At 42.4% G+C, this 18,476-nt stretch overlaps 1 protein-coding gene across 1 annotated transcript in view; it reads left to right on the top strand.

Moving 5' to 3' along the window:
• The window catches only part of C11H2orf92 (chromosome 11 C2orf92 homolog), a 57,647-nt gene that overhangs the window by 6,062 nt on the left and 33,109 nt on the right, over positions 1-18,476 (top strand). Inside the window, exon 2 of the mRNA XM_027554628.1 lies at positions 13,940-14,002. The gene's annotated coding sequence lies outside the window, so the exon portion shown is untranslated. The remainder of the gene's footprint in view (positions 1-13,939; positions 14,003-18,476) is intronic.

Consider the following 18,476-nt stretch of genomic DNA (forward strand, 5'->3'; position numbering starts at 1 on the left):
TTTGATTGGTTTTGCATTGAATCTATAGGTCAGTTTGAGGAGAGGTAACATCTTAACATAATGTCTTCTGATCCATAAGTGTGTCTCTTCTCATATTAGATCTTTTAAATTTTATTATTATTATTATTGAAATATAATTGGTTTACAGTGTTGTGTTAGTTTCTGGTGTATAGCAAAATGACTCAGTTATATATACATATATGTACATATAAAGAAGTATATATTCTTTTCCAGATTCTTTTTCATTGCAGTTTATCACATGATATTGAATATAGTTTCCTGTGCTATACAGTACGACCTTGTTATTACTTTATAATAGTAGTTTATGTTTGCCAGTCCCAAACTCCTAATTTATTCCCCCCTTTCCCCCTTTGGTAACCATAGGTTTGTTTTGTCTGTTTTGTAAATAAGTTACTTTGTATTATATCTTAGATTCTACATGTAAGTGATATCATATGATATTTGTCTTTTGTCTGAATTACTTAACTTAATATGATAGTCTCTAGGTTCATCTGTGTTGCCGCATTATTTCACTCATTTTTATGGCTGAGTAGTATTCCATTGTGTGTGTGTGTGCGTGTGCTCAGACATGACTGACTCTTTGCAACTCCATGGACTGTAGCCCTCCAGCTCCTCTGTCCATGGGATTTCCCAACGGAAATGGGTTGCCATTTCCGGCTCCAGGGGATCTTCCTGATCCAGGAATCCAACCTGCATCTCCTGTGTCTTCTGCCTTGCAGGTGGATTCTTTACCACTAATGCCACCTGGGAAGCCAATATGAAGCAAAAGTGAAAGTCATTCAGTTGTGTCCGACTCTTTGCAACCCCATGGACTATACAGTCCATGGAATTCTCCAGGCCAGAATACTGGAGTGGGTAGCCTTTCTCTTCTGCAGGGGATCTTCCCAACCTAGGGATTGAACCCAGGTCTCCCACCTTGCAGACAGATTTTTTACCACTAATGCCACCTGGGAAATCTATATGTATAGGACCAAATCTTGATGGATATTTAGGTTGCTTCTGTGTCTTGCCTATTGTTAAGTAGTGTTGCTGTGAAGATTGGGATGCATGTTACAACATTATTTCTGTTTTATGTTTTTTGGTGTTTTGCCCATGAGGCATTTGGGATTTTAGCTCTCTGACTAGGGATCAAACCCATACCCCCTGCCTTGGGAGGTGAAGTCTTAACCACTGGATCACCAGGGAAGTCCCTGTGATGCATATATCTTTTCAAATTAGAGTTTTCTCTGAATGTATGCCCAGGAGTGAGATACATTTTATTACTTTTGAAAGTTTTTGGTGTATAGATTTTAGAGTCTTCCATCAGGTTTATCCCTAAATAATTCCTATTTTTTATGCAAGGATCAATAGTATTGTTTCTCTAATTTAAACTTTAATTATTAATTGTCAATAGGTAGAAATAAAATTGACTTAAAAACAATAATAGATTTTATAGTTAGAGCAGATTTAGGTTTACAGAAAAATTGTGCAGAAAATACAAAGTTCCCCTATACCTCCATAAATGCCCACCCTTCCTTGCTGCAATTTCCTCAGTTCTTAACATTTTGCATTACTGTATGCATATGTTGCAACTGATGAACCAATATTGATACATTATTATTAACTAAGGCCTATAGCTTACATTCGGAGAAGGCAATGGCACCCCACTCCAGTACTCTTGCCTGGAAAATCCCATGGGCAGAGGATCCTGGTGGGCTGCAGTCCATGGGGTCGCTAGGAGTCGGACACGACTGAGCGACTTCACTTTCACTTTTCACTTTCATGCATTGGAGAAGGAAATGGCAACCCACTCCAGTCTTCTTGCCTGGAGAATCCCAGGGACAGGGGAGCCTGATGGGCTGCCGTCTATGGGGTCGCACAGAGTCAGACACGACTGAAGCGACTTATTAGTAGCAGCAGCAGCATAGCTTACATTGTTTCCCCTGTGGCTCAGCGGTAAAGAATCCACCTGCCAATGCAGGACATGCAGGAGACAGGGATTGGATCCCTGGATTGGGAAGATCCTGGAGGAGGGTATGACAACCCACTCCAGTATTCTTGCCTGGAAAATTCCATGGACTGAGGAGCCTGGTGGGCTACAGTCCATGGGGTCACAGACAGTCAGACACAACTGAGCGTAGCGACTGAGCACAGTGTAGCACATGGGTTACATTAGGGTTCACATTTTGTGTTTTACTTTCTGTGGGTTTTTGACAAATGCATAATGTATCCACCATTACAGTATCATTCAGAATAGTTTATGGCCTTAAACAAATTCCCCGTTTCCACATATTCATTGTTCCCTTCCTCCCCCTCCTTTTTTTTACTGTCTGTATGATTTTGCCTTTATACATAATGTCGTACAGTTGGAATCATGCAGTGTGTAGTCTTTTCAGGTTGGCTTCTCTCACTTAGAATTACGCATTTAAGGCTCCTCCATACCTTTTTGTAACCCGATAGACTCATTTCTTCTGTTGCTGAATAGTATTCCATTGTCTGGATGTATTGCATTTTTTTTTCTTCGCTGCACCCCGCAGCACTCAAAACTTCCCTAACCCAGGATCGACCTTGTGCCCTTTGTGTTGGGAGCACAGAGTCTTAACCCCTGGACCACCAGGGAAGTCCCTTGCAGTTTGTTTATCCGTTCATCTATGGATGAACATCTAAGTTGCTTCCAGTTTTTGGCAATTATGAGTAAAGCTGTGGTAAACATCCATGTGCAGATTTTTAGGTGGACATACAATTTCAATTCATTTGTTTAAGTACCTCAGAATATAACTGATGGATGGTAAACCTATGTTTAGCTTTGTAAGAAACTGCTAAACTTCGTTGCAAAGTCGTTGTACCAGTGTTGCATTCCCATCAGTAATGAATGAGAGTTCCTGTTTCTCCACATCCCCTACAGCATTTGATGTTGTCAGTGTTTTGGACTGTAGCCATTCTAATGGGTGTGTAGTGGCATCTCGTTGTTTTAATTTGTAATTTCTTAATGACATATGATGTTGCACATCTTTCATATGAATATTTGCTACCTATATAGTGTAGGAAATACGGTGAGGTGTCTGTTCAGGTTTTGCCCATTTTTTAATTGAGTTGTTTTCTTGTTGAGTTTTAAGAACTCTTTGTAAATTTTAGAAGCAAGTCCTTTATTACATGTGTATTTGCAAATATTTACTCCTGGTTTGTAGCTTGTCTTTTCATTCTCTTAGTACAATTGGTTTTAAAAACGTGTCCTGCTACCCTGCTAAACTCACTTATTTTTTCCTTAGGAATTCTTAGATTTTTTTACCTAGATAATCAAGTCAACTAAGAATAAAGACAGTTTTACTTTTTCCTCTCTAATCTATATGCCTTTTATTTCTTTTTATTGCCTTACTGCATGAGTAGACCCTTTAGGACAAAGTTGAATGGGAGTGCTAAGAGTGGACATCCTTGTTTTGATCCTGAGCTTAGGGAAAAAACATTCAATCTTTTACCATCTTGTTTGTGATGATGTTACTTTAGGTCTTTCATAGATTCTCTTTATCAAACTGAGAAAATTCTCTTTGTTTTCTAGTTAATGGGAGTTTTATCCTAAATGGATGTTGGTTGGTTTGGTTGGTTGATTTAGTCACTAAGTCGTGTTTAGTTGCTAAGACTATTGCAACCCCATGGACTGGAGCCTGCCAGGCTCCTCTGTCCATGGGATTCTCCAGGCAAGAGTACTAGAGTGGGTTGCCATTTAGCTTTCATCAAGTGCCTTTTCTTTAATATGGGGCTTTTTTCTTTTTTAAAAAAGATAAGTGCTTTCTGTCTTACATTACTATTAAGGTTATTTATTTCTTCTTGAGGAGGCTCTATTAGTTTGTGTTAAGGAATCTGTACATTTTATCTAGTTGTTGAATCTATTGGTAGAAAGTTTTTTAAAAATAATTGTACACTTATCTTCCTTTAAATCTGTAGAATCTCTAGTAATGTCTACTTTATCATTCCTGATATTGTTAATATGTTTTCTGTCTTTTTCTCTGATCAGTCTGGCTACAGTTTTGTATTTTATTGATTTTCTCAAAGAACTAGCTTTTTGTTTCATTGATTTACCACCCCCCCCCCCCGCCCCCAGTTGTTTTTATGTTTTAAAAAGGTTATAAAAAACAACAGCAAAGGAAAAAGAAACACAGTCTGCAAAACTTGAAATATTTTCTATCTGGCTCTTTACAGAAAAGATTTATTGATTCTTACTCCATACTTGGATGAGTATGTAAATATAGATGTTGTTGAACTGAAAGTAGACTGCTGGTAATTTCTCCAGGAAAAAAGAAAAAAAGAAAAGGGACTTATTTTGGGATCCACAGAGAATTCCAATCTGGGGTCTTCAATCATGGTGTGCTACGGTTAAGTCCCTGCACAGCAAGAGAGGGAGAACTCTTTTATAAAGGAGAAAAGCAAGTTGGGGGCGGCTATAGCAAACAAAGAATCCACGGCTTTTCACTCGCGGAGCCCTTGCTGGAAATGAAGAGGAGCGGTTTCTTCTTCCTGTTGGGCTCTGAGAGTAAGAGCTCCCCCTTGTGGTCTCTCAACTCTAAATAGAGCTGAGGTTTGTGTTCATTAATTTCTTACAATATTTTTCTGTCATACCTTGGTACTTAACAGTTCTGCCTGGAAATAAGAGAATCAGGGAGGATAAAGTCTGTTGATCATGTAAAGGCACCTGGTAGAGCACACATTGTGTCCTCAGGTTGCAAAGCAGCCCATATTCTCTTCCTCCGGTGATGTGAGCACAGAGAAGGGAAAGGAGGGGTAAGTGGGAGAGGAGGTGGTGAAGACTTTGGGAATGACCTGTTGGGATCAACAGTGCCTCTCATTTCACCAGCACTGAAGTGAGGATGGGATGCTGCTGGCTGGTGTCTGCTGTGGCAGTAGAGGTGGAACAGCTGGCCAGGTTTGGGGACGTATTTGACAATCAGAGGGTTTGCTCATGTGATGCGTGGTGAAAGAGAAAGAGGAGAGTCTGGGGTGTACTCTGGATTTGGGCCTGAACAAGTAGAAGGATTCATTTGTTGCTGAGATGGGGGAAGGTGGCAGGAGTGGGCCATAGGACTTGAAAGACGGATGCTTGTGCATCTGGAATTTGAAGCTAGCCATTGCTTTGGTTTTATTGACCCTCAGCATTGTGTGAAATCTCCTTGGTTACAGTCCCGCAGAGGACTCCATCTCCAACCCACATCCAGCCCATGCCCAGGCCCTTCCAGGGTCTTGCTTGATTGAAGCCTCCCCAATCTCTTGCCCTGGTCTTTTCCACCTCTGGGAATTTAAGTAAAGCGCAATTCTGTAAAGAGCAATATTGCATAGCAATCTGGAATGTTAAGTCCATGAATAAAGACAAATTGGAAGTGGTCAAATAGGAGATGGCAAGAGTGAAGATTGACATTTTAGGAATCAGCGAACTAAAATGGACTGGAATGGGTGAATTTAACTCACATGACCATTATATCTACTACTGTGGGCAAGAATCCTTTAGAAGAAATGGAGTAGCCATCATAGTCAACCAAAGAGTCTGAAGTGCAGTACTTGGGTGCAGTCTCAAAAACAACAGAATGATCTCTGTTCGTTTCTAAGGCAAACCATTCAATATGGTTTGTAATCCAAGTCTATGCCCTGACCAATAATGCTGAAGAAGCTGAAGTTGAACAGTTCTATGAAGACCTACAATACCTTCTAGAACTAACACCCCAAAATAGATGTCCTTTTCATTATAGGGCACTGGAATGCAAAAGTAGGAAGTCAAGAAATACCTGGAATAATGGGCAAATTTGGACTTGGAGTACAGAATGAAGCAGGGCAAAGGCTAATAGAGTTTTGCCAAGAGAATGCACTGGTCATAGCAAACACCCTATTCCAACAACACAAGAGAAGACTCTACACATGGACATCACCAGCTGGTCAATACTGAAATCAGATTGATTATGTTCTTTGCAGCCAAAAGATGAAGAAGTTCTATATAGTCAGCAAAAACAAGACCGGGAGCTGACTGTGGCACAGACCATGAACTCCTTATTGCCAAATTCAGACTTAAATTGAAGAAAGTAGGGAAAACCACTAGACCATTCAGTCAGTCAGTCAGTCAGTTCAGTCACTCAGTTGTGTCCGACTCTTTGCAGCCCCATGAACCGCAGCATGCCAGGCCTCCCTGTCCATCACCAACTCCCGGAGTCTACCCAAACCCATGTCCATTGAGTCGGTGATGCCATCTATCTAGCCATCTCATCCTCTGTCGTCCCCTTCTCCTCCTGCCCTCAATCTTTCCCAGCATCAGGGTCTTTTCAAATGACTCAGCTCTTCGCATCAGGTGGCCAAAGTATTGGAGTTTCATCTTCAACATCAGTCCTTCCTATGAACACCCAGGACTGGTCTCCTCTCGGATGGACTGGTTGGATCTCCTTGCAGCCCAAGGGACTCTCAAGAGTCTTTTCCAACACCTATGACCTAAATCAAATCCGTTACGATTTTACAGTGGAAGTGACAAATAGATTCAAGGGATTAGATCTGATAGAGTGCCTGAAGAACTGTGGATGGAGGTTCATGACATTGTACAGGAGGCAGGGATCAAGATCATCCCCAAGGAAAAGAAATGCAAAAAGGCAAAATGGTTGTCTGAGAAGGCCTTACAAATAGCTGTGACTAGAAGAGAAGCAAAAGGCAGAGGAGAAGAAGAAAGATGCACCCATTTGAATGCAGAGTTCCAAAGAATAGCAAGGAGAGATGAGAAAGCCTTCCTCAGTGATCAATGGAAAGAAAGAAAGGAAAACAATGGAATGGGAAAGTCCAGAGATCTCTTCAAGAAAATTAAGAGATACCAAGGGAACATTTCAAGCAAAGATGGGCACAATAAAGGACAGAAATGGTTTGGCCCTAACAAAAGCAGAAGATATTAAGAAGAGGTGGCAAGAATACACAGAAGAACTATACAAAAAAGATCTTCATGACCCAGATAATCACGAGGTGTGATCACTCACCTAGAGCTAGACATCCTGGAATGCTAAGTCAAGTGGGCCTTAGGAAACATCACTACAAATAAAGCTAGTGGAGGTGATGGAATTCCAGCTGAGCTATTTCAAATCCTAAAAGATGACGCTTTGAAAGCACTGCACTCAATATGCCAGCAAATTTGGAAAACTCAGCAGTGGCCACAGGACTGGAAAAGGTCAGTTTTCATTCCAATCCCAAAGAAAGGCAATGCCAAAGAATGTTCAAACTACCACACAGTTGCACTCATCTCACATGTTAGTAAAGTAATGCTCAAAATTCTCCAAACCAGGTTTCAACATATGTGAACTGTGAACTTCCAGATGTTCAAGCTGGATTTAGAAAAGGCAGAGGAATCAGAGATCAAATTGCTAACATCCGTTGGATCATCAAAAAAGCAAGAGAATTCCAGAAAAACATCTATTTCTGCTTTCTTGACTATGCCAAAGCCTTTGACTGTGTGGATCACAACAAACTATGGAAAATTCTTCAAGAGATGGGAATACCAGACCACCTGACCTGCCTCTTGAGAAATCTGTATGCAGGTCAAGAAGCAACAGTTAGAATTGGACATGGAACAACAGACTGGTTCCAAATAGGAAAAGGAGTATGTCAAGGCTGTATATTGTCACCCTGCTTATTTAACTTATATGCAGAGTACATCATGAGAAATGTTGGACTGGATGAATCACGAGCTGGAATCATGATTGACAGGAGAAATATCAATAACCTTAGATATGCAGATGACATCACTCTTATGCAGAAAGCAAAGAAAAACTAAAGAGTCTCTTGATGAAAGTAAAAGAGGAGAGTGAAAAAGTTGGCTTAAAACTCAACATCCAGAAAACTAAGATCATGGCATCCAGTCCCATCACTTCATGGCAAATAGATGGGGAAACAGTGGAAACAGTGTCAGACTTTATTTTGGGGGGCTCCAAAATCACTGCAGATGGTGACTGCAGCCATAAAATTAAAAGACTTTTGCTCCTTGGAAGAAAAGTTATGACCAACCTAGACAGCATATTAAAAAGCACAGACATTACTTGGCCAACAAAGGTCTGTCTAGTCAAAGCTATGTTTTTTCCAGTAGTCATGTATTGATGTGAGAGTTGGATTATAAAGAAAGCTGAGCGCAGAAGAATTGATGCTTTTGAACTGTGGTGTTGGAGAAGCCTCTTGAGAGTCCCTTGGACTGCAAGGAGATCCAACTAGTCCATCCTAAAGGAAATCAGTCCTGAATATTCATTGTAAGGACTGATGTTAAAGCTGAAAGTCCAATACTTTGGCCACTTGATGCAAAGAACTGACTCATTGGAAAAGACCCTGATTCTGGGAAAGATTGAGGGCAGGAGGAGAAGGGGACTTAAGAGAATGAGATGACTGGATGGCATCACCGACTCAATGGACAAGAGTTTGAGTAAACTCCAGGAGTTGGCGATGGAGAGGGAGGCCTGGCATGGTGCAGTCCATGGGGTCACAGAGTTGGACACGATTGAGCGACTGAACTGAAGCAGGACATACTTGCAGCATTTGCGTTCATAGGGTGAGTGTTCTCTTTCTACAGGAGATTTTAGGTCATTTGGGGGCCATTGTGTTTCCTCTCCACCAAGACATGTAGCAGAAGCCAGAGAATCAGTGCCTGGGCTTAGGACTTCTTTTTACATTTACCGGAATTTGAAGCTGGACATGTTCTGTCTTCCAGTTATGCTGAGGATGTGAGTTTTGTGTTGTGGTATATGTTATTTTTGTTGTTTTTGTTTTCTTGAAGATATTTTAGGGAAGTAACATTTTTGCTGCTTCAATTACCTCCTGTTATGGGTTGAATTCTCTCCCCACCCCAGATGTATATGTTGATGTCTTAACCACCAGTAGTTCAGAAATGAGGTACATTAGGGTAGACTATAATTCAATATGACTGATGTCCTTATAAGAAGAGAAACTTTGGACACAGATGATTGTGGAGGGAAGTCACAAGGAGAAGACAGCTGCCTACAAGCCAGGTTGAGAGGCCTCAGAAAGAACCAACTCTGTCTCAGACTTCTGGTCCCTGGAACTGTTAGATAATAGACTGATGTTGTTTAACCTCACCATTTTGTGGAACTTTGTTAGGGCAGCCCCAACAATCCAGTACATCTGAGCTACTCAGAATTCAACTCTATAACTTTTTCTGTAACTTCTCCCTCCATCCCATCCCCTCCTCAGATTTCTTTCACCCTGTCACTGCATACAAAGCAGGACTGGCTACATAACTTGTAGGACACAGTGTATAATGAAAATACAGGAAGGAAAAGTACAGTTAAAGGTGCTAAAATATAAAGTCATTTTCCCCCTTTGGAAATACTTTAATCTTATGAAATGTAATAGGGGAAATAGTGACATATGAGTGACAGCATCAACTTATATTTTTATTTATAACATTTTTGGTGCTATACTTCTGTTAAAGAAGAGGGCAGCAGAGGATGAGATTTAGGTAGCATCACGGACTCAATGGACATGAGCCTGAACAAACTCCAGGAGATAGTGGAGGACAAGGAAGCCTGGTGTATCATAGTCCGTGGGGTCGCAATGAGTTGGACACGACTTAGGGACTGAACAACAACAACAATTCTATTATGTGATGCAATAAATAACGATATTTTTGTAATGTGATATGTTGATTTGTCCTAAGATTTTTCTGGCTATTCTAGCTACTTGCAGTTCATTTAAGTTGATTTAATTGAGTTTTTGTCAGTTGCAATAGAAGAGTTCTGGTTGCCTCCAGGAGGCGGTGCCTGGGGATGAAGGAAGGCAGTGCAGAGCCCAGGAAAGTGAGTGGAGAGGCTGTTGCCTTACGGCGGCCTCTCCCTTTCCGGTCCTGGCCCATAGACACCGCCCCCTCCTTCCCACCGTGCACCTGCCCAGCCCCTCGCTTCCGTTTCCGGGCGTGACGTCACAGACTGTGGGTTCTGAAGTATCCTGGAGTTAAAGGCTGTTGTGTCTGAAGTGTTTTGGGAGATTGCTCCTCTGTAATGGTACACAGACTATGGCAAAGAAGAGAGGAGCAGAGGCCCTCTTCTTTGTTCTCTTCCTGGATTACTGGCAAGGTGCAGAGCCACACACCCCCCCGCCCCCACCTTTCCATCTGACCAGAGGCGCCACCCGAGGTGTATTGTGGCAGGTGGAGATGCGCGTGAAGACTCAGCGTGAGCCTGAGTCAGGCAGGAGACGGCGCTCGCCTCCCATGGGTGCTGGAGTGAACGCAGGGTTTCTCCTCGCTCTACCTGCTTGACCTCCCCGATTTTACCTTAGGGATTCTTTGCAAAGGAGAAAGGAGAAACGTTAACAGTATTCCTAACTTTGCACATTACTCAAAATCCAGAGCTCCGTGCGAGAGTAGCATACTTGCACATTTTAACTTTTCCTTGTGAAAAATTTCAAACAAAAAATTCAAACATGTACAAAAGGAGAGAGATTAGTATTAATATAGTGAACCTATATGTGCTAATCAGTCACATCTTGTTTTGTCTATCCCCTCATATATACACACACACACCCTGTTTTATTTTTTAAATTTTTATTATTTTCACACTATTTTTTTCCCTTAATTTACTTACCTTTGATTGAAGGATAATTGCAACATTATGTTGGTTTCTGCCATATAGCAACATGGATCAGCCATAAGTCTACATTTGTCCTCTCCCTCTTGAGCCTGTCTACCACTTCTCATCCCATCCCACCTTTCTAGGTTGTCCTGGAGCCTGAGTTTGAATTCCCTGAGTTTTATAGCAAATTCCCACTGGCTATTCACACACTGTACTTTAAACAACAGCTTGATATATTGGTCACATAACATAAAATACACCCTTTACAGTGTATATTCATGGGGTTGTGAGCCACCACTATCTAATTTTAGAACATTTTCAGCACTCCCCAAAGTAATATCAAACCCACTTGCTACCAATCCCCATCCCCCGTTTTCCACAGCCCCTGGCAACCACTAACCCACTGTCTGTCCTACGGATTTGTCTATTCTGGGTATTTGTATATGGAATCACACACGATATGGTCTTTTGTGACTGGTTTGTTTCATTTAACATGTTTTCAGGGTTCATCCACATGGTAGCATGCCTCAGGAATTCATTCCTTTTTATGGTTGAATGATATTCCATTGCATGGACTTACCCCATTTGGTTGATCCATTTATCAGTTGATGGACGTTTGGGTTGTTTCCACCTTTTGACTATCTGAATAGTGCTGTTATGAACATCTTATGAGTGTGGCTTTTTCAAAGTGAACATTAGATTTCCATGCTCTACTTTTAGGATCTTACTGCAATTGGAAGCACTTGTGCTATTTACTAAACTGATTGGCTGACCACATTCTGGAACATTCTCTCAATGTAAAGAAATTGGGTCTGTGGAGAAAAGCAGTAGACACAATCCTTATGATGGAGGAAACTACAGTACTGTTTTCCAAAAATGCAGTAGACCAAGAGTACAAAACAGTGTCATCTGTCATGAAGGACAGAAGTACATTATACAGCAGTCAATCAGGGGTGACTTCAAGGAAAGGGAAGATAGTAATTCCTCTTGTTCTTGTTGTTGTTCAGTCACTAAGTCCTGTCTGGCTCTTTGTGACCCCATGGACTGCAGCACACCAGGCTGCTCTGTCCTCCACCATCTCCCCTAGTTTGTTCAAATTTATATCCATTGAGTCGCGCATACTGTAACCATCTCAATCTCTGCCAGCTCCTTCTTTTGCCTTCAGTCTTTCCCAGCATCAGGGTCTTTTCTAATGAGCCAGCTCTTTGCATCAGGTGGCCAGAGTATTGGAGCTTCGGCTTCAGCATCCGTCCTTCCAATGAATATTCAGGGTTGATTTCCTTTAGGATTGACTGGTTTGATCTCCTTGCAGTCCCTTGGACTCTCAAGAGTCTTCTCCAGCACCACAATTTGAAAGCAACAGTTCTTCAGCGCTCAGCCTTCTTTATTGTCCAACTCTCACATGCATACATGACTACTGGAAAAACCATAACTTTGACTATAGGGATCTTTGTTGGCAAAGTGATGTCTCTGCTTTTATTTTTTAATGTCCCTGCTTTTTAATACACTGTCTAGGTTTGTCATGGCTTTCCTTCCAAGAAGCAATCATCTTTTAACTTTGTGGCTACAGTCACTGTAAAGGGTTTTTGTGAACAAATATTTTACTGCGTGGGCTTACTTACACTTCCACCTTAGTGATTCTTAGTGATTCACAGCTGTCTCAGCAAGAGGAAAAATTTTGTTCCCTTCATTCACCAAAAAGCCATCATATCCACGCACTATTAACCACTAGTCAGCAATTTCCCTGCAGAGTGGGGACCTGTCATGTGCACATACTACTCAATGTCTTTTCAGACCGTGAGGAAACCATGAGGTAGAAGTTCAGATTCTTGAGGAAACTTCATAAATACTGTGTGGAACTCAGAACGGGGTCAGGGTGTTGGGCACTGTGCCCTAAAACACTTTCATTAAAGCACAAGTTTCTCCTTCCTGATGGGTTTGCCCACTCCTTAGGGGCCAGACGGAGAAGGTGATGGCACCCCACTCCAGTACTCTTGCCTGGAAAATTCCATGGACGGAGGAGGCTGGTAGGCTGCAGTCCATGGGGTCACTAAGAGTCAGGCACGACTGAGCGACTTCACTTTCCCTTTTCACTTTCATGCATTGGAGAAGGAAATGGCAACCCACTCCAGTGTTCTTGCCTGGAGAATCCCAGGGACAGAGAAGCTTAGTGGGCTGCCGTCTGTGGGGTCACACAGAGTCGGAAACGACTGAAGTGACTTAGCAGCAGCAGCAGCAGGGGCCAGAAAAAGGGGCTGACCTTGAATCAGGAAAGTATGTCACAGACATCATGACCTCCAAAAAGAAAAGCCTGATATTGTGCTCAAAGGGCTTCCACAGTGGCTCAGTGGTAAAGAATCTGCATGCAATGCAGGAGATGTGGGTTTGATCCCTGACTTTGGAAAATTTTCTGGAGGAGAAAATGGCAACCTACTCCAGTATTCTTGTCATAAAAATCCCATGCACAGAGGAGCCTGGAGGGCTACAGTCTGTAGGGTCACAGAGAGTGGAACATGACTGAGGGACTGAGCACACACACACATAGCTCAAAATCTCCCCAGGTCGCTACAGTCTTTTTGCACCATTAATTCACGTCCTTGACGTAGCCACATGTGGGTCAACAGGAGTCTTAACACCCATTCATGCTGTCCCAGGGGAGATGGCTGACCTGGTCCATCTCTGGTTGCATCTTCATTTTTTCAATCCCGAATGACATCAGGAATTCTTAGTATTTATCAAGTCAAATTAGGATACCCTTAGGCCCTTAAGCCCCTCCTGAATACAAAGTCCTCAGTGAGGATCAGTGCAGAGTATGCAGCAGGATTGTTCCCTTTATTCCAAAACAAGAAAGCATCACATTTCCAGAATGGTCAGGCACTGCCCATTGACCTCACTACTTGTGGAGGGGAGAGTTTTTGTTGATTATCTCCCGAGACGTGTGTCCATTTGTCTCCGTTCCTCCCACAACTGAGTACTGAGCATACCCTTGCTTGGAACCAGCTCTGTTTACTGTCGTCCATCATAGATAATAGCACAGAGTTGGGATGAAGGGTGAGCATTCTCAGTCTGAAGGTCACATTGGTGAATTTCCTCCCCCTCCGCACAGCCCTCCTGTGGTCCGTAGCTTTCCCTCCAGCCTCAGAGGAGAAAACCACGTCCCACAGAACCTCCCTGCCCAAGGTCATGCAGTGTTCAAGTGTCATACCAGAACCCAAGTCCAGTGCTCGTGCCCTAGAACAGGCCAATGCAGGATGCTCCTCTCAGAATACCATCCCAGAGAGTGACGATTTCAAAAGAATCACATGCAGCTCCCAAGTGAAATACTGACTCACAGCTGAGGCTTATTTTCCCCACAGGTTCAAATGCTGAATCTTCATCAAATTCAAAAATTTTGGACAAAGGACTGGCTAAACTCTTTGGTAAGTACCTCTCTCATGTGAAATGGTCAGGCTGTATTTGAAGAGTCTCATGCTCGTCCGTGGTGGTCTCCTGGATAACCTGCCCCTGCTGCTGCTCTGATGGGAAGGAAAGTGCTTTGCCTTGAGGCTAGAACAGATTTTCTAGATGTCAGAATCTCAAGATTTATTTAATTTCAAATTAAATAAATCATTGAAGATAAATAGTTGGAAAGGATTGTGCTCCTTAAAGAAGGGTCTATGTAGCAGTAGCAGGGCCCCCATCAGGGAACTCTACTGGAAATGCAGTGTCAGACCCCAGCTGAGACCAGCTTCGTCCATCTGTTCAGAGGATTTTTGCTTGTGTTAGGGATGGGCAGGGCTCCCTAGGTAGCACAGTGGGAAAGAATCCATCTGCCAAGCAGGAGACATAAGTTCAATCCCTGGGTTGGGAAGATCCCCTGGAGAAGGAAATGGCAACCCACTCCAGTATTCTTGCCTGGAAAAATCCCAGGGACAGAGGAGCCTAGTGGGCTACAGTCCATGGGGTCACAGAGTCGGACGCAACTGAGCACAGCACACAGGAATGGGCAAGGCCCCACGGCTAAGATAATCCTCCTTCTAGGTACTCAGCCCTTACTGCACATGAGAATCCTCTGGGGAGATTGGTAGAAAGGGACACCCAGGCACACCTCCAGTGATCAGATTCCTTGGTGTGGGGTGAGACCCTTTCATGAGTAGTTTTCTAAGCTCTTCAAGGGATTCTGTGCTGGGACTTACTGGTCTACTCCAAGCCTCTCACTTAATATTTGAGAAAATCTGAGGTTTAGGGAAGTCATCTTTAGCAGAGCTGAGACTGACGAAAAACACTAAAAATCACAGTCCTCTGCTGAAAGAAGCCATCTAGATTCTAGAGAAATCTTTCCTCTCTGGCGGCTGTGTTGTCATGAGAGGACACTGAAAGTCGTCTCTGGTCTGAGAAAGAGCTCCCAGGTGTGTAAGTGTTGATGCTTCCTCTGGGTTAGGAGCTGGGAAGGGGGACTTCTGTCTACACGAGATGTGGATTGTTTTTCCTGTCTCATGTCAGGAATTCTGAGTTTGGCCTTTTCCCATGTGTGCTATTAAAGAAGCTTCATTAAATCTTCACTGTCTGGCTGATTGATCGATGGTCTGTGACCATGATTGAAGAGGCTTCTCCATGGCTCAGTGGTAAAGAATTCGCCTGCCAATGCAGGAGAGGGGGGTTCAATCCCTGGGTTGGGAAGATCCCCTGGAGGAGGAAATGGCAACCCTCTCCATCTCCAGTATTCTGGCCTGGAAAATCTTATGGATAGAGGAGCCTGGCGGGCTACAGTCCATGCGTTGCAAACGAGTTGGACATGACTTAACAACTAGACAACACCATATATGTACATATACACAACCTGTAAGTTAGGAATATGGAATTAACAGATACACACTAATATATATTAAAATAAATAACAAGGATTTACTGTATAGCACAGGGAACTATTGGACTAGGAAATGGCAACACACTCTAGTAGTCTTGCCTGGAGGATTCCATGGACAAAGGGCCCTGGCGGACTACAGTCCATGGGGTCACAAAGAGTTGGACATGACTGAGCAACTGAGCACGCACACAGGGAACTATATTCAATATTTTGTAATAACCTATATGGAAAAGAACCTGAAAGAAATATGTATAACTGAATCACTTTACTATGTACCTGAAACTAACACAATATTATAAATCAGCTATACTGCAATTAAATTTTTTTTAAAAGGGAAGGAGAAATTAATGTATTTCCAACATGTAGCTATGAAAGAGTACTAACATTTTATAACTGTGGGGACTAAGTAGGGGCTGCCATATCTGACTGATACCTTATGTCTATGGACAGGAGAGACTTTGAGGGGGACCTTATTAAATATTGTTGTCAGCTGGATTCAGAGCTCAGCCTGCCAGACAGGGCCCACTGCTTTCTCCTGCAGGCCACTCAAACTCGAGTCTGTCCCCTGCTGCCTTGGCTGAGCTGACTTTCCTCTCCCACGTGCTGCTGACCCTTGTCTCGTCGCTCTTGGGCGGCTGCGTTGGTGTGTCTGGGCTTGTCTCTGTGTATTTATGCCTCTCCTTCGTGTCTGAGTGGCTCAGGGACACAGACCAGGAGGCAGATCTGTCCTCTTTGTTTTGTTTGCTTTAAAATATTTTATCATTCATTCAGTGCCTACTATGTATGTTATACAGAGTTTATTTGTCCAATTTATTTTCTTATTCTTTTTAAAACATTAGCAATTTTATATGTATTTTTTATTTATTTACTATTTATTTGGCTGCATGGGGTCTTAGCTGTGGCATGTGGAGTCTTCCATCTGCGTTACAGCAGGCGAACTCTCAGCTGCAGCACACGGATTTAGTTCCCTGACCAGGGGTTGAACCTGGGCTCCCTGCATTGGGAGTGCAGAGTCTTAAGCACTGGGCCACCGGAGAAGTCCTATTTGTACAATTTAGATTTCAAATGTTTATTTTGACCTTGTTAGTTTGAAGTTAGACCACATTTCACCTCCAAACAGTGCTACTAATAGTAAGCCATTTCCATGTAGGTTCATAAACAGACAATCACCTTATACACGTTCAGCTTTATGAACTATAACTGATACATAGTATCATGTAAGTTTAAGGTGTAAATGTGATGATTTGATACATTATACATTGCAAATTCAGTAACACCATAGTGTTAGCTAATTCTTCCATCATGTCACATAATAACTATTTGTTTTTTTGTGGTGAGAACATTTAAGATCTACTGTCTTGGCAACTTTCAAGTATCTGATATAGTATTATTAACTGTAATGACCACACTGTATTTTAGATCCCCCAAACATACTCATCACTGGAAGTTTGGATTCTGACCTAAATCTTGCCATTTCCCCCACCCCTGACTCCTGGCAACCACCATTCTACTTTCTGTTTCTGTGAGTTCGACTTTTAAATTCCACCTATACATGAGATCACATAGCATTTGTTTTTCTATCTAACTTATTTCACTTAGCATAATACCCTCAAAAATCCATTCAGGCTGTTGCAAAAGGCAGGATTTCCTTCTTTCTCATAGCCGAACAATATTCTATTGTGTTGTGTGTGTAAAACATATTACCTCTTCTTTATCCATTCATACACTGATAGACCCTTAGATTGTTTCCGTATCTTGGCTATTGTGAATAATGCTGTAATGAGAGTGAAAAAGTTGGCTTAAAGCTCAACATTCAGAAAACGAAGATCATGGCATCTGGTCCCATCACTTCATGGGAAATAGATGGAGAAACAGTGGAAACAGTGTCAGACTTTCTTTTTTGGGGCTCCAGAATCACTGCAGATGGTGACTGCAGCCATGAAATTAAAAGACGCTTACTCCTTGGAAGGCAAGTTATGACCAAACTAGATAGCATATTCAAAAGCAGAGACATTACTTTGGCAACAAAGGTCCGTCTAGTCAAGGCTATGGTTTTTCCTGTGGTCATGTATGGATGTGAGAGTTGGACTGTGAAGAAAGCTGAGCGCCAAAGAATTGATGCTTTTGAACTGTGGTGTTGGAGAAGACTCTTGAGAGTCCCTTGGACTGCAAGGAAATCCAACCAGTCCATTCGGAAGGAGATCAGCCCTGGGTGTTCTTTGGAAGGAATGATGCTAAAGCTGAAACTCCAGTTCTTTGGCCACCTCATGTGAAGAGTTGACTCACTGGAAAAGACTCAGATGCTGGGAGGGATTGGGGGCAGGAGGAGAAGGGGACGACAGAGGATGAGATGGCTGGATGGCATCACTGACTTGATGGCCGTGAGTCTGAGTGAACTCCGGGAGTTGGTGATGGACAGGGAGGCCTGGCGTGCTGCGATTCATGGGGTCGCAAAGAGTCGGACACGACTGAGCGACTGAACTGAACTGAACTGAACTGAACATGGGAGTGCAGCTATCTCCTTGAGATACTGTTCTCATTTTCTTTGGATGTATACCCAGAAGTGGGATTACTGAATTAAGGTAGTTCTATTTATAATTTTTGAGAAACATCCATATTGCTTCCCACAGCAGCTGTACCAATTTACATTCCCACCAACAGTGCACAAGAATTCCCCTTTCTACACATCCTTGTCAGCACTTGTTATGTCTTGTCTTTTTGATGAGAGCCATTCTAACAGGTGTGAGGTGACATCTCATTGTGTTTTTGATTTGCATTTCCCTGATGGTTAGTGGTGTCAAGCACTGTCTCATGTATCTGTTCATCATTTGTATGTCTTCTTCAGAAAAATGTCTGTCCCATTCCTCAGCCCATTTAAAAGCCAGATGGATAATTTTTTTTGCTATTGAGTTGTATAAACCCTTTATATATTTTGGATATTAGCCTCTTAACAGCTCTGTGATTTTCACATATTTTCTCCTATTCTGTAGGTTGCCTTTTCATTTTGTTGATGGTTTCTTTTGCTGTGCAAAAGCTTTTTAGTTTGA

The sequence above is a fragment of the Bos indicus x Bos taurus genome, chromosome 11 (assembly GCF_003369695.1).
Source record: "Bos indicus x Bos taurus breed Angus x Brahman F1 hybrid chromosome 11, Bos_hybrid_MaternalHap_v2.0, whole genome shotgun sequence".
Taxonomy (NCBI): domain Eukaryota; kingdom Metazoa; phylum Chordata; class Mammalia; order Artiodactyla; family Bovidae; genus Bos; species Bos indicus x Bos taurus.